Genomic DNA, 15,063 nt, shown 5'->3' on the forward strand with positions numbered 1-15,063 from the left:
CAGAGATCGAAATCCGTCTACAGAATACAACAATGCACGAAAGCGATTGTTATACGATTGCCAAGACCCCTTCCTCTCAAATATACTTGTTGCCACGTCATGGGATAAAAATATTTCTCTGATAAACATGAAATTTAAAAAAAACCATTGTATATATAAATCTAATTAAAAACAGACATTGTTACTTAGACGTGAAAAAAAAAAAATTATTTAAAAAAAGATAAAGATAAAAGGAAAAAAAAAAGTCTAAATTAAAAATAAAATCGCAAATATCAATACGATAAATTTCGTAAGTTACACCTTCCACGTAATTATACATACGGTATTGGTATTTTCGACCTTCAAAAAGATATTGATCGACACAAATAAAATTCAACAATAATAAGACTTCTAAGAAAGACGGGAAAATAATTACTTAGGGGAAAAAATAATTCCAAGAATCAGAAGAAAAAAAAAAGGCCATTGTTCCTTTCTAATCTCATTACCACGCTACAATATTCTTCCGAATAATACTTTGCGCTCCTCTTTCTTTTTGCCCCTCATCGACACTGAAAAAAGAAAAAAAAAATTACAATTTATATTTGATTTTTCCTCGCAATTGAAAGATTCTTGATAATTTAACACTTAAGGTAAACAAATCAAACTACGATATAATAAAAATAATAACGGAAAAGAATCAACAATGGAGTTCAGACAGAAATCAAACGAGAATTTTCCGCCCCCAGGGGAAATATTCTTTTCCGAGAATAATCTTAAAAGGAGAATTATTTTAATTTATTTTCTTGCCCCCGATTTATTCAACGAATAATTTCGGATTTGGAATGAAATAGATCCGCATTCATTCCCCCTGGAGACGATCCCGGGATCGGCTCGTGGACAAATAACGATCGAGTCGCAAGAGGAGAGGAAAAAACAAAAGAGATCTTTCCTGACTTTATATTCGGATTTATATGTTGTCTTCCGTCGTTGTTGAAATCTAATTTGTTTTTCAGCATTTAAAAAAACAAAAAAGAAGCAGACGACAACACACACAAACATTTATTGATCTGTGGTGTAATGTGTGTGGAAAGCAGACGACATAACCCCTCTCTCTCGCGATTGTGGTTTTCCATCGTTGATGATGTGAGAGCGCGCGTTCGTCTTGAAAGCTGCTGCTCGTGTGACTTTTCTTTTCCATTAAAGCCGGTTTCCTGTGCCGCGCGCGACGTGATTCGCCCAGCGCGACACGCCTTCCACTCCAGTAAGAAAAGCAGCATGACGGTTTTCTGGTTTCAGAGCGCAATACGCCTGACGACAGCGCTTTAGGTCGGGCGTGATTGGCCGACTGCTTCTGGAGGAGTCGAATGCGTCGTGTGCCGCGCGTTTTGCCGATGTTCTCTTCACTCTTGTTTTCTTTCCCTTCAAACTGGAGCATGCAGGCGACAGTAGCCGTATAGTACTACAATATAGCCGTCCTGATCTGATGCGCCACGCTAGGAAAACAAACGCGTAGCGTGATTATGTAACACGTTACTGCCGACGCGAAATTATACTATTCGGCTCACGCGGCGCAAAACACCTATTCCTAGGAGCAGGTTTCTACAGCGCGTGCAGCGTGAAAACTGATTGGTTAAAAACTTAATTCAGGTTTTTTTTGACCAATCAGCGTTTTTACGCTGCACACGGCGCAGAAATTCTACTCCTAGGAAAACCTGGGTCTTCCTAGGAATAGCTTTCTTGCGCTGCGTGTACCGAATTAGACCATTTCGCGCTGGCAGAAACGCGTAACATAATTACGATATGCGTTTGTGTTTTCCTAGCATGCGCATCAGATCAGGGCGGCTATATTATAGTATATGGCCAGCTAATCTGTCGTCTGCATGCTCCAGTTTGAAAGGAAAGAAAACAGACAAGAATGAAGAGAATATCGGCGAAACCGCGACGTACGACACATTTGACTCCTCCAGAAGCAGTCGGTCAATCCCGCCCGACGTAAAACGCTGTCGTGAGGCGCGTTGCGCTCTGTAGGAAAACTCATGCATGAGAATGACCAAAAGAATGTCTTAGAGAGAGAGAGTGGGACCAGGGGCCAGCGAGCGACCATACCATTCATCTAGAGCAGTAGTCGTTGCGAGACTTGCTCTTTTAGTCTACATCCAAATTGTTTTAGTTGCCCGTTAGGCACTGGCTCGGTAGGGTCCGGTTATGCTTATCCTTACGCCCCGTTTCCCCCCGCAGCAGGGTTTTCTTTTGCGCTGCGTACGACGTGAATCGCCCAACGCGGTACGGCGTCCACTCACCAGTAGGAAATGCAGCATGGCTGTCTTCACACCGAGAGCAGAAACGTTTCACACCAGCGCTTTACGCCCAGCGTGATTAGCCGAATGGTTCTGTGGAGGAGTTTAATGCGTCGTGCGCTCCGCGTTGCGCCGATCTTGCCTGAATTTTCGTTGTGTTTAGTGCAGTTTCTAATTTGCAAGACGGCAAAAAATACGTGGATGTGCAGACGAAAGAACATATTTCACTTATTAACATTATTATTTACAACTCATTACTCCAATCATTTATTACCAAAAATCCTATTAAAACATTTAATAATGGCTCATGACATTTGAATTTTACCAAAACTTGGAACTTTAATTGAATTAAATCCAAAATGGAATCGTTAAAAAGAGACTACGTCAGAAATCCATTGAATCGTCAATTTTCGAATTTTTAATTTATAAGAAGGGGAATAAGCAAAAAAAGTATTCCCTTGTGAAAGGATACTGGTCCCCGTTTCCTAAACCGTTCAGAACATCCGAAAGCTGCACGCAAGTGTTGACCATTCTAATCAAAAATAAGACAGCACGTGTAGATTATCATACGAATAGCCATAAGGAAAGCATTGCCAGCGAAGTTCCCTGACCAGACTTTTGACCGGAGTCACGTGACTCCGATCTTTTCTTCACATTGTAACCCTTCGCGCGTTCTCTCTCTATATATACAGTCAAACCTCGTTAATGAGTCACTCTTGGGAGAGCAAAAATATGACTTCGTAAGCGGAATGACTCGTTAAACGGAGTAAGCCATAGTTGTGCCAATTCCTGTCTGAGGACAATTGGAACTTCCAAAAAGTGACCCGGTAAGCGGAGTGACGTGTTAACCGGGTGACGCACTAACGAGGTTTGACTGTATATACTATTATAACTATGGGTTCGGGCGATGTTTACTAACACTAATAAATTCCCTGGGCGGATCGCGCGGAGTCTCTTGGGAATACGTGAGGACCACGTTATTATTATCTGAAAAATAAAAAGGACCCTCGGTACCCCATCGAATGCCTTCAGCTCACCAAGATTTTTTAAGCAAGCTGCTGTTCAGTATTTTTTTTTAAATTTCGTAGATGGCGGCAGGGGTTCCACCAATGTGTAACTCTTTATTAATTCGTTACTTATTCAACGTGTGAGGGAAGGCGTTGATCCATCACCAACCTAGAGATAGAAGGCCTCTGCAGTGTTTGCCATAAACGTCATTCAGACTACATAGCAAGTTTGCCACATTTTGAAACACTGCCTCCTATTTCGTTTCTTATTTTGGCGTAGAATATACCTGATTGACTCACAAATACCGCATAGTGATTGGATGTGGGGGCATAGAAATCGCCAATTCTGAGCCCGATAATTTCTTTTCCCTCACAACGATGATACTGACAAACCAGTCACGGCCCAGACTCTGTCCCTCCAGGGATGTAAGCCTTTTACCCTTGCGGGTTGGGTACAACGATGATACTGGCACAAGCAGGGAATTTTTTTTTTTTTTTTTTTTTCCCTGAATATTCTGAGGGGGAAAATGGACTATACTTACTGACGTCACAAGCAGACTGCAGAGGCCTTCTATCTCTAGGAGGTGATTGTTGCTCTCGGTTACCAGAAATGCCTAAACTTGGACATGACGAATGCGCGTGCATTTAAGGCTATGCGCCTTTCATACGTTTATAAGAGATGACACCCACTTACACCAACAATGAACAATTGTTTTACAATCAAAACAGAACCGCACCTCCGGTGCTTTGCAGCAATCATTTTGTTTGTTTCTTAATTGAAGGAGGAAGATATAGCCTGATTCCTTATTAAATTACCCCCCGGGGCCGTTTTAACACATGGGCCCGCCGATCAGGTGCGATGATCAATATCAGGTGACGCTTGGGCGAATGTCTCATTTTTCCTCGCGGAAATCTGAGCAATTAACGAGGCCCACATAGTTTTAGGCCCCTCAGATGAGAGCTTTGTCCCATGAAGGCGGGTTTATAGTTTCATCGCCTGCGGGTCCTACAAATTTTGCCGCCTTTCATCCATTCCAGCCTAATTTCCTTGAGTACTCATTTTTCCAAATCGACCACCCGGGACTATATCTTGCTTAGCCCTCTCCCCCACTCCTACCTCGTAAAATATGTCTCTGTCTAGATCGCTCTTTTCGCGTGCTTTCACACCCTCTAGGTCACTGTTTTCATCCTTTGCTCGCCAAGTCATTCTTTCGGTTATTCACACGCTTGTGCGCTCTCTAGGTTGGTCATTCTAGTGTGGTCTGGTTTTTTTTCTTCAAAACGAATATATCTCGTTAAAATGCTAAACAAGGATCAGCTTCGCGAGTATCAGTAACATGTAAGTTTTCCCTCTTTGAAAGCTCTAAGGGTTCCGCGATTTAATAAGGAGTTCCATGACGTTTGATCACGCGGGACCCAGTTGGAAATCCGTGGCCTAGTGCAGAGGTGCTTAACCGGTGCTCCGCGGAGAAAATAGAATAAGCCAGTGAATTTGATTTATAAAAAAAAGGCCTTCGGGGACTCTGCCACAGAAGTTATATGCTAAGAAGGCAAGTCATAAAGGTTGAGAACCGCTGCTGTTTCGGTTACACAGTTTCTTGGTTACTCCTTTGGCCGCTCGCTGACCCATCCTTCGCTCTTTAAGGCACTCTCATGCTCACTCATAGTATAGATCACTGTTCTTGGTCAGTCACAGGCTTGCACACTTTTTGCCGCTCACCCACCGAGTCCTTCGCTCTTTAGGTCACTTCCACGCTCACACACTCCCTAGGTTACTCCTTTGGTCATTGACAGGCTTGCACATTTTCTTGGCACTCTCTTTTGGCCTCTCACCCACCGAGTCCTTCGCTTTTAAGTCACTCCCACTCACACCCTAGGTTACTCCTTTGGTCAGTCCCATGCTTACACACTTTCTTGGTCTCTCCCTCTTTGATCACTCATCGAACTAGTTGCTCGCACTCTAGGTCACTCTTTTGATTATCCACATGCTTGCACATTGTTATCGTCACTCACGTGCTTGCAGACTTTCTAAGTCAAAGGGTTCTCAACCCGAATGTGCGATGAATATAGTCGGACCCAAGATATAATGACAACAAATTTTACGATCACATCCCCGATATAATGATACAATGCATGCATAGTAATATATCATGTAGTACGATTTATCATGTTTACCAACGACGCGACGATTGGGTATTATGCGTGATCGTCGGTATAAAAAGGGGAAAATTTTTTTAGTACTTATTAAATTTACCAACGACGCTTGGCTACTATACATAATCACAGGGGAAAAAATGTTAAATTCAGGTAAATTCATCAAACTTACCAAAATGCTCGGTGTTTATGCATAATAACCGCATTTATCACATTTACCGTAACATATACCTCTCGATAACGGATACCCATGTTACCGAAAATTTTGTCCGTTAACCAGGACTGTCCCTTAACAGATATCGGAATACATTGAGGCCTGTCGATGTAATTTAAAAAAATAAAAAAAAAGGTGTCCGTTATCGGAAGGTGTCCACTAAAAGGGAGTATCCGTTAATGGAGGAATTTACTATAGTTATTGTTCTTTGAAAAGGGATCTTCTATCCACGTGGAGGAAGCCCAAAAAACTATCAACCTCATCTAAAAAGCGGGGAATTTCAACCTTTGAAACAGTGCGCGGGCCAAAAATAAGATTTCCATGAAGCCCAATGGCCAACGAGTCATAATGTAGGTCTATTATTCACATTTTCATTAATTCTAAAAAGTCATTTTTTCATTAAATTATGAATTTTCGTAAATCTTGATTTTGCTCCCACTGATAAATCCAATTGCCCCTCTTAAAAACAGTATTTTATCACAAAAAATGAGTAACTTTGCCTGGTTTTAATTTATACAAAAATTGCCACGTTTTTAAGACAAATAAATCCAATTGGTCGAATGGTCGACGCGTTTCGGCTCTTCAATGGAGAGCCGAAACGCGTCGACCATTCGACCAATTAAATTTATTTGTCTTAAAAACGTGGCAATTTTTGTATAAAATAAAAACAGTATTGCCCCCGCCCGTGGGTCCCACGTTGGGAAGCAAGGATCTAAACCAGTGTTTCCCCAAAGTGGACAATATCGTCCCCTGGTGGGCGATGGAATGGTCCACGGGGCGATAGAAGCTACGGATTTGATATAGGGATCCCGTGGGTTCACTAGGGTTAGGGGCGATGAGAGGAAAAAAAAAATTCTGAAGGGGGCGATGGAATGAAAAGTTTGAGAAACTATGATCTGGACCAGTGATTCCCAACGTGGGCGTTAACGCCACCGGGGGGCGATGGAATGTTCCAGGGGGTGGTAGAAGCTATGGGTATAGCATAGGATTTTATGGGTTAAATTGCGTTGGGACCTTTTCTAGACATTGGGTATGAACCTCAGCATTTTATTTTTGAGTCCGGTCCGTTTTTCTCCAGAGAGCCCGAATACAGTCGATCCCACTTAGAACGTTTTCCCCCTTAGTACGACTTATTTTTCATGGTCTAAATTCCAACTAATTCTAATTAAGATTTCCCGTTTAAAGCGTTTTCCCGCGTATAATGCATTTCAATGGCAGTTTTTTTAACGCTATAAGCGGATTTCACTGTAGTAAGAACATGATTTGGAGTCAACTCGTTTGCAGTCCACGGGGGATTCATTCCAAAGGATTCGGATAACCGAACTGGGTACCGGATCTTCTCCCAACGGGGGCTAATGGGCTTACCTGGAGGTTTAGGTGCCCGGCAGTGCCATCAACGACACGTCTCCCTTTCCCCAACCCCGAGTAAAGTGATGCTTTGGGCCCTCAGGAAACCTTGTGATTTCACGCGTTGAGAAGCTGAACTTGGGCTCATTTTTTCGACAAGGCCAGGGCCATTTCAATTCTGGGGGAGGGGGTGAGGGCGGAAGCTCTTAGAGCATTTTTTTTGCTTCGCCCCCCCGAAATTTAATTTATGTATTAAAAACCTATGTGAGTATTAATTAAAAATTTGAAGTTTTCCGTATGAATCGAGGGGCCCCTATTGGCTCACCGGTTAAGACGCCATCGGGCAAAGCTGACCAAGGGAAATCTATCAACGCCCCCCATTAATGGCGTCCGAATTGACATCCTCACGTTGTAATTGATTGATTTTTAAGAGCCCCCCCCCCCCCCCAAATTCAATTTCGGAAGATTCCGCTCAGCAGCTCGTATTGATTGATTATATGGGAATGGCAACAGGTTTCATTTATGAGCAGGAGGACGCCATGACAATCGAAAGGCCCTCAAAGAGGGGACTAGAGGTTCCCCCTCATCTCCTTTCAGTCTATTTTATGAAGTTATAATTAATGAATTTTCGCAAAAGTGGATTTTTCGAAGTGAATCCGTTTAAATTAATGAATTTTTGCCTCATGGAAATTCACTCATGAAAGATTACCCCAGTGGAAAACAATGTTTCATACCGCGACATGATGTAGTATATACTGTACAGTGTACACACACGCGTCTTCTACATCCCAGCGTGTTGCAGTTCCGTTCGGAGGGATCCGTTTTAGAAATGATTATGACACACAGCGCCATCTACTAAGGAGTCTTCTCGCGATAGTTTTAAATGGTCACTGCTCGTGACCCGTACGTGATAGAGGCCCGAATCTGGTGTCATTTTATAGCTGTTGAAACGGGCTTTTATATGATATGCAACATGGTCAGACATAGACTGACAAGAAAAAATTTCAATTATTTTTTTTTGTAAAGAATTCTCAATTGAGGTCATTACCGAGAATGTGTTGAAGGAAGGTTGCCCAATTTTTTAGGAGAGTTTGTGAGACACTTCATTGGTTTGGAAACATGTCACGGGCCACTTGAGCGATCTGTAGATATGTCGCGGGTCATTCAAGGGATTAGGCAATGGGCCTCGGGCCGCTTAAGTCATGTAGCCGTGGGCTGCTTAAGTGGTCATCAATTGTGCCAGAATTAACTCGAGCGATGCGGAACTGAATCATGACCACCTTAAATGCTCTGGGACGGTGTCGCTGGTCATTAAAGTACGTGATTTGTAAATATATGCCGTGGGTCACTCAATGAGCCTCGAGCTATTTAAGTCATACGGAAACGCACACGCCTATGGCTCACACGTCTGAGGAAATCCAGATTTTCATACGAATTTTTACAAGAACCCAAATCTTCGACGTTTAATAAAAATACGCTCGTGTTTTACGCATTTCTAGGAGTATGCAAAATTTCCTGGAAGTTTTGAAGGCTTCCCGCGCATACAGCACAATTCCCATTGATTTCCAGGAGATTCGTACACTTCTTATGCATGCGTAGGGGATACAATACGCAAGCGTCCTACACATTCTTAGAACACTTTCAACAAATTTCCAGGAGATTCGAACACTTCTTGCGCATGCGTAGGGGAGTTACGCAAGCGTACCACGAATTTATAAGAACACCGAAGCCGCCCACGCATAGACAGTTTTGGTTGCGATGTACGGAAGCCAACGAAAAGAGATCTCGCTCACCTCCTACGCATTTCTAAGATTACGCAATTCCTCTACGCATATTTAGGGCAAACGAACGCTTCCTTTTCACGTGTACGGGGAAGCACGTCCCCTACGTATCTAAGTACCACTCACGTATCCTACATGTCCATGGGGGATAAGTAAGTTTTGTGCAAATATCTAAGATAAGTGACGCTCTTTCAAAGGGTTCGCAAGCCTCTTATGCATTTTAGAGGGGTACTTTTTGGGTTGTAAGTACAACAGTTTGCGGCTCACGAGTACTTTCACGTACGGACAGTTGACTAAAAAAAGGGGGGGGGGTCGGCACTCTCCTTCATTAGAAATATTACTATGTAAAACGATTCCCTGCACTGCAATCTCTCGCGGGCACCGGTTTCTTCAGACCACACATGGCTCGTGGGCCAGGTGTGGCCCTCGGAGTCATCTGATGTGAACATGGCTACCTTGTTCTATTTTTGTAAAAAAATTAACTTTTTGTTTTTACTCGTATATTGCCACTTATGCGGGGCCCTGTGCGGCCGCATCTGTCACACACACCCCCTGAGGGCGACTCTTCTCAATTTAATCGAATACTAAATGCGTATGTTTAATGAATAGCCATGGTTGTTTGCAGTGCATTTACGGTGCAAAAAATATAATCAAAACATGGGGAGCCGCCCCCCCCCCAGAGCCCTCTCTGCCCCTTTCCATCTTGTGAGAGATATGACGTCAATTCAAGACCTATTAGGACAATCATCGGTTCGCTATGCACATACAACACAGTCCCATGCCTGAGCGAGACATGTTCATGTAAAGCAAGTGGGGAAGTCTCTGCTATTCTAACTCGGGCAGTGTTCATGTGAAACAAATTTATACATGTCTAATGCCCCACATCCGGTCATGGCAAAGTTAATGCATGTGGCAACACTAATCTCTCAGATTACTTGGTTGCATCTAAATAGGGCTGGAAGGGGGAGGGGTGGTGGGCATTCTGATAATTAACACCGAGTGTAGGGAAATTTCAAAAAAAGAGCACTTCTTTTGAAGTTTTCAATGCCCGAAATATCCAATTTTTACAGATTATAGCCTCTGAAATTCACTAATAAACTTAAAACTATGTTAAAAATAGGCATTTATGGCACGAAAATTCCATGAAAAGGCATTTTTACCGAAAAAGTCTGAAAATAGGCAAAAAAAGGCATTTATGGCATTTTGCCTGAACTTATAGGCCCCTAGTTATTATAATAAATTTGTTAATTTAAATGCTGTTTCAAGGCCAAGAACTCAAAATTTCTCTTTAAGAAATTGATTGTCACCCACCCTCTGAGCCATATACGCTAAACCCATGATCCGCAGACCAAATGTGGCCCGCCGCCTTAGCGTAATTTTGCAAAAATGAACTAAGCGCGGCACATTTGCAGATCGCTTAAGTGACCCGTGGCACATTCACTGATGACTTAAGTGTTCTGGAACTGCCCTCAAAACATTTCTAGAACACTTGAGCGGCCCGGACACATTTCCAGATCACTTGAACAATCCGCGCATCATTTGGGGATCACTAAAGTGGCTCTATAGAGGACTTACGAATGTTAGTTCAGGTGCCCATAAACCCCTTAGGGAAAGGTTTTTTTTATTGTTTTTGGCACACCGAGTATAAGATGCCATTGAGGATATTTCATATTTTTATAAGAGGTGTGGTTGGTTAAGTAATCATTCAAACCCCTCCCCCCGTAAAAAATCAGCATACCCGAAACCCCCCCCCCCCCAACTCATCAATTCTAACGTAATACTTAAATGACCCCTAAGTGTTAAATGACCCTACAGATTACTGCGGCATATTATGAGATCCCTAGAGGCATACAGGCTGTATGCCTCTAGGGGCGGGACAGCAATATATACGATTGATATTATGAGATCATTGACCAGATATAAACAGATAACTCGAGTGACCTGCGACACAGTCCCAAATCACTCGAGTGGCACACTCACAGATCGCTCGATCAAGTGTCCAGTGACGCGTTTGCAAATCAGTGAATTGGCCAGCCCTCTCATAGAGGGTGAACAACCTTTCTTTGGAAGGCCACATTGCACAACGTGTGAGGGAGCCACGGAGCCGGCTTTTGATTCGCTTTAAGCGTCATTTTATGACCTTCAATACGATATGTAACACGAATACCTGTCTCTGATGTTCAATTTACTGAAGAAATACGTTTCAAAACGTATTATATTTGAAAAATCACAGAAATAAACCATTAGTAAATGTCACTCGCGCCACATATCCAAAAAAAAGTGAATTTCACGAACTTCAAATTGGCATCAATTTCATCGTCGTAACGAGGATAGTCCCGACACAAAATCCGTTCAAAGTACGATCCGATTTCTAAGGGAATTTTGCAAAAAAAAAAGCATTTCTCTACAAATATTTGCTAAAGGAAACGTTAATTGGCAAAAAAAAAAGAGAATATTTTCTCATATTTTATCAACAGAAAAAGAACTTCCGCGGAAAAAAAATTAAATTAAATGCAAAAAAAAAAGAAAAATCGTATAAAAAGGGAAAAAATCGTAAAAAATTTACGAAAAAAATCCCTTTAGGAGAAAGTGGATACGTCAGTTTAACCTTCAAGTGTGTTCAAAAAGTTATTTCAAATTGAAGGCTAAAAAAATCAAATTTGTTAAGAAAAAAAGGAAATTGGTAATCCTACGCAAACCAGAAGATCAAAGGAAGTTGCACAGGATCAAAAAAAAAAAAAATTATTTCTCGGAAACCTCAATTTACGCAGAAACAAAGAATCTCGCTCTCGCGATCCTAAAAATATAATTTACTCTTATTTTCTCGCAAATTGATGCGATGTTTTTCCCGAAGATACGATGAAACGAAGGTTTTTTTTTTTTTTTTAAATCTTTTACGATTATTTCGCTAGAGATTGAGAAATAGGATTTTATTTTCGGATTTATGACCAGAAACATGGGTAGCAAGCGGTCATTTTCGGTTCGGATTTCAATCGCTGGAGCACAAAACGCCCTTTCAACCGGGTCCGGAAAATTCACCGACATCAGTTCGACACGAGTGAATAAATGATCGAGTGAGCAAGTGAATGACTGACTGAATCCGACCTGTCTCTCACTAGAGCTAGCTCGCTCTCACCTACAAGGTCATTCGGTCAATCACTAGGTGGTCGCTTCCTCTGTCACTCCATATACAGCGGTTGGACAAAATAATACCTGTGAAATGAGACAAAATCTTTATTAATAGACTGTTGGCCCTCCTTTTGCATTAATTACAGCTTGTATCCGTCGTGGGATAGAAAAATACAAGTCATGCACAACAGTCGCGGGGATACGTAGCCGCCACTCCTGCAAAAACGTCACTAATTCAGAGCGTGTCATTGGAGGTGGAAACGTACTGTACATTTTGGCCTTCCAAATACCCCACAAAGGTTCAATTATATTAAGATAAGGGGACCGAGCGGGCCACACACACGAGGTGTTGCAGTTCATCATGGTGTGCATCAATCCAGTCTCTGGCAATTCCAGCAGTGTGAACGGGCGAATTATCTTCTTGGAACACAGGTCGAGAATCAGGGAACTAATATTACACCATTGGATGAAGATGGTCGGCTAGAATACTGACATAAACCGCTGCATTAACGAGCTCATCCAGGACAACAAGTGGGCCGAGACCACGGTGAGACATGACGCCCCACAGCATCACTGATCCCCCTCCATGCTTAACAGTAGGAAGGAGACAATCAACGTCATAGGCTTGTGCTGGCGTTCTCCACACGTAAGCACGTCCGTTAGTCTGGAATAATGTGAACGACGATTCGTCTGACCAGATAGACATTCTAGCATTGTTGTGTCCAACTCGTATGATCGTGACACCACGTTCGTCGTTTCAAGGCATTGCATGGTGTCACCAATGCTTTTGGAATAGTCGCTCTACCTTGTATGTTTGCTGCATGCAGTTCACGGCGGATAGTTTTTGTCCATACACCTCCCTGTAGATGTGTGTTCATCTTAGACGTTAGCTGGGATGCTGTTATCTTGTGCTTATGTCGCTCGATCACTCTCTCAGTGGGCTGGTCACTCATTTACTCCCTAGGTGACTCCCTCGCTAGGTTGCACACTTTGTCACTAGGTCATTCTATCACCAACGCATGGGGTTGCTCAATCTGTAATACACTTAATCACCTGGACTCCCTGACTAGGTCGCTCACTCTGTCACACGCACTCAATCACCAGGTTACGCCCTTACTGGGTTACTCATTATGTCACTCGCTCACTTATTAGATCCCTCAGTCTGCCACTGGGTCTTTCATCACGATACTCATTCACTAGGTGACACTATCTCTATAGGTCGCTCACTCTGTCACTCACTCACCAACTACTACTAAACCACACACATATGTGTGTGTGTGTACCTCGTCCATATACTTATATACCATATACGAATTGTCAGTCGGTGAATTTCCCGTCGATGAATTTTGCGTAAACAACTCGTTTAAAGCGTAAAGGCCAGGCATGAATCGGGATGCGTACAGCGCAAGCACGATTAGATAAAGCACATCACGCTCTTTCTGCAGCAAACAAATTAAATCAGAAGGGCCAACGCGAATTGAGAGACGCTTCCGCTGATCGCATGTGCACAGGCACGCGTGGAAATGCTGCGCAGCCGCAGTTTCTCGTGTGCGATGCGTTTTTTCAGGCAAAATGAAGTCGCGAGTTCGCGTTCTCGTACGAAATATGGTTTAATGTTAATACTTTGTTGATGTAAATAACGTTATCAATTATTTCTCTCATTAATTCCGGACTTCCGAATCTATCTCCGCCTATGTATAGCCGATATAATCGATAATAATTCGCTATCCCACGAAATACCTTCTCGCTTTGGACGACCTATAGGCATTTCTAATGCATCTGCAAGTCTGAGAAGTACTATTCCTTTACACAAACCGAGAAATGTAACGAAAAATCAAACTTTTCTCAAAAAAATTCAATTCCTTCCCCCCCCCCCCTCTTTCTCAACTTCAAATGAAAATTTCAAATTTTCTTTCCCTCCCCTTTACATCGCTAATAACATCTGCAGAAAGTTTGCAATATTTCAGAAAATCTGCAACCGATTTGTAAACGACGCAGAAATTGCAGATATTCCTTTTTTTTCCCTTCTCTCAGTTGGCAAGAGAAAAATTGCATTTACACGGAACATTTCCTACAACGAAATTTCTTTCAGAGAAATTGATTACGGATTTCTAAAATCCACGACGGAATTCATTTAATATTTTTGCAGGAACTTGAAATTGAGAAAATAATGCAATTTTCACGAGAAAAAAAAACTTTTTTTTCCTCCCCTCGAGGATATTCGTTGAACTAATTCAGAAATATTCATAATTCTTCTAATTATGAATATTTCAGATATGTTTTCTGTACAAATGGATAACTATTTTGTTTCTCATTTCCAAAAATTTTCATTTTCTACTTTCTTTTTTCTTCTCTACTTGGACTCGAATTCGCAGATGTTAATATTAACGTCTGCACCAATTCCCAACTCTTTCTGACTATGTGAAGTAATTGCTGAACCGATCGATCGATAATCGGAGGCAATGGCAGGCCGGTTAGAGAGAGGATACAAGTAAGGGTAAAAGAATGCCTATGCGTTGTCACTAATGGCCGTAATCCTCTTTTGTCTCCGACTTCTAAGTACTTTAAAGTCCCGGTACTTTCGACACACACCTTTTAATTTTAATTTCCCCCCCGAAGTTACTGCACCTGAAGCTTAATAGAGTTTTCACACCTTGTTTGGTTAAGCTTGAAGCCAAATCTCCTTTAGGGGAGGGAGGGAGAGACAAAATCTCAAACTCTTTTATTTCGTAAACGGTGTCTTTGAAGGAGGGTAAAAAAAAAACCAGTAGAATAGAGAGGAAAGAAGGGTCGTTTCTTATTAGTCAGAGCGTTCGCCGCAGCTCTCTCTTGCGGTGAGTCGTGCTTGTTTCGTTTTCATGCTTTGGTGCTGCATACGTCTTCCATATACTTATGTGAAGATGATAAATGCTCGAATTTTTCATGTAAAATTGGGCTCCTCATATCTGCCTCTACCGGCAGTCGAACCCGGGTCCCTCGTTTGCCGGACGAGTGCTCTCACCACTAAGCTACAAATGAGATATATTTGTTAATAAATATCTCTTCACAAAACATCCAGTTCTCTCTCTCTCTCTCTCTCTGTAGGCCTATATCTTGCATTAACAAGTGGAAAGCAACATGTCATAAATTATGTACTCGTCAGTTTCTTAACTGAT

General features: G+C 42.2%; 1 protein-coding gene and 1 long non-coding RNA gene across 3 annotated transcripts in view; one reads left to right on the top strand and one right to left on the bottom strand.

Moving 5' to 3' along the window:
• LOC149067856 (uncharacterized) overlaps positions 1-15,063 on the top strand; it is a 120,941-nt gene that overhangs the window by 83,548 nt on the left and 22,330 nt on the right. The gene's annotated exons all lie outside the window — the stretch shown is intronic.
• The window catches only part of LOC149067857 (uncharacterized), a 141,295-nt gene that overhangs the window by 63,652 nt on the left and 62,580 nt on the right, over positions 1-15,063 (bottom strand). For both annotated transcript variants that reach the window (XR_016195257.1, XR_016195258.1), the window contains exon 3: positions 416-548. This is a non-coding gene — a long non-coding RNA (uncharacterized LOC149067857). The remainder of the gene's footprint in view (positions 1-415; positions 549-15,063) is intronic.

This window comes from Pholcus phalangioides, unplaced genomic scaffold (genome assembly GCF_987345545.1).
Source record: "Pholcus phalangioides strain wild (caught in Gottingen) unplaced genomic scaffold, Ppha-v1.0 ptg000028l_1, whole genome shotgun sequence".
Taxonomy (NCBI): domain Eukaryota; kingdom Metazoa; phylum Arthropoda; class Arachnida; order Araneae; family Pholcidae; genus Pholcus; species Pholcus phalangioides.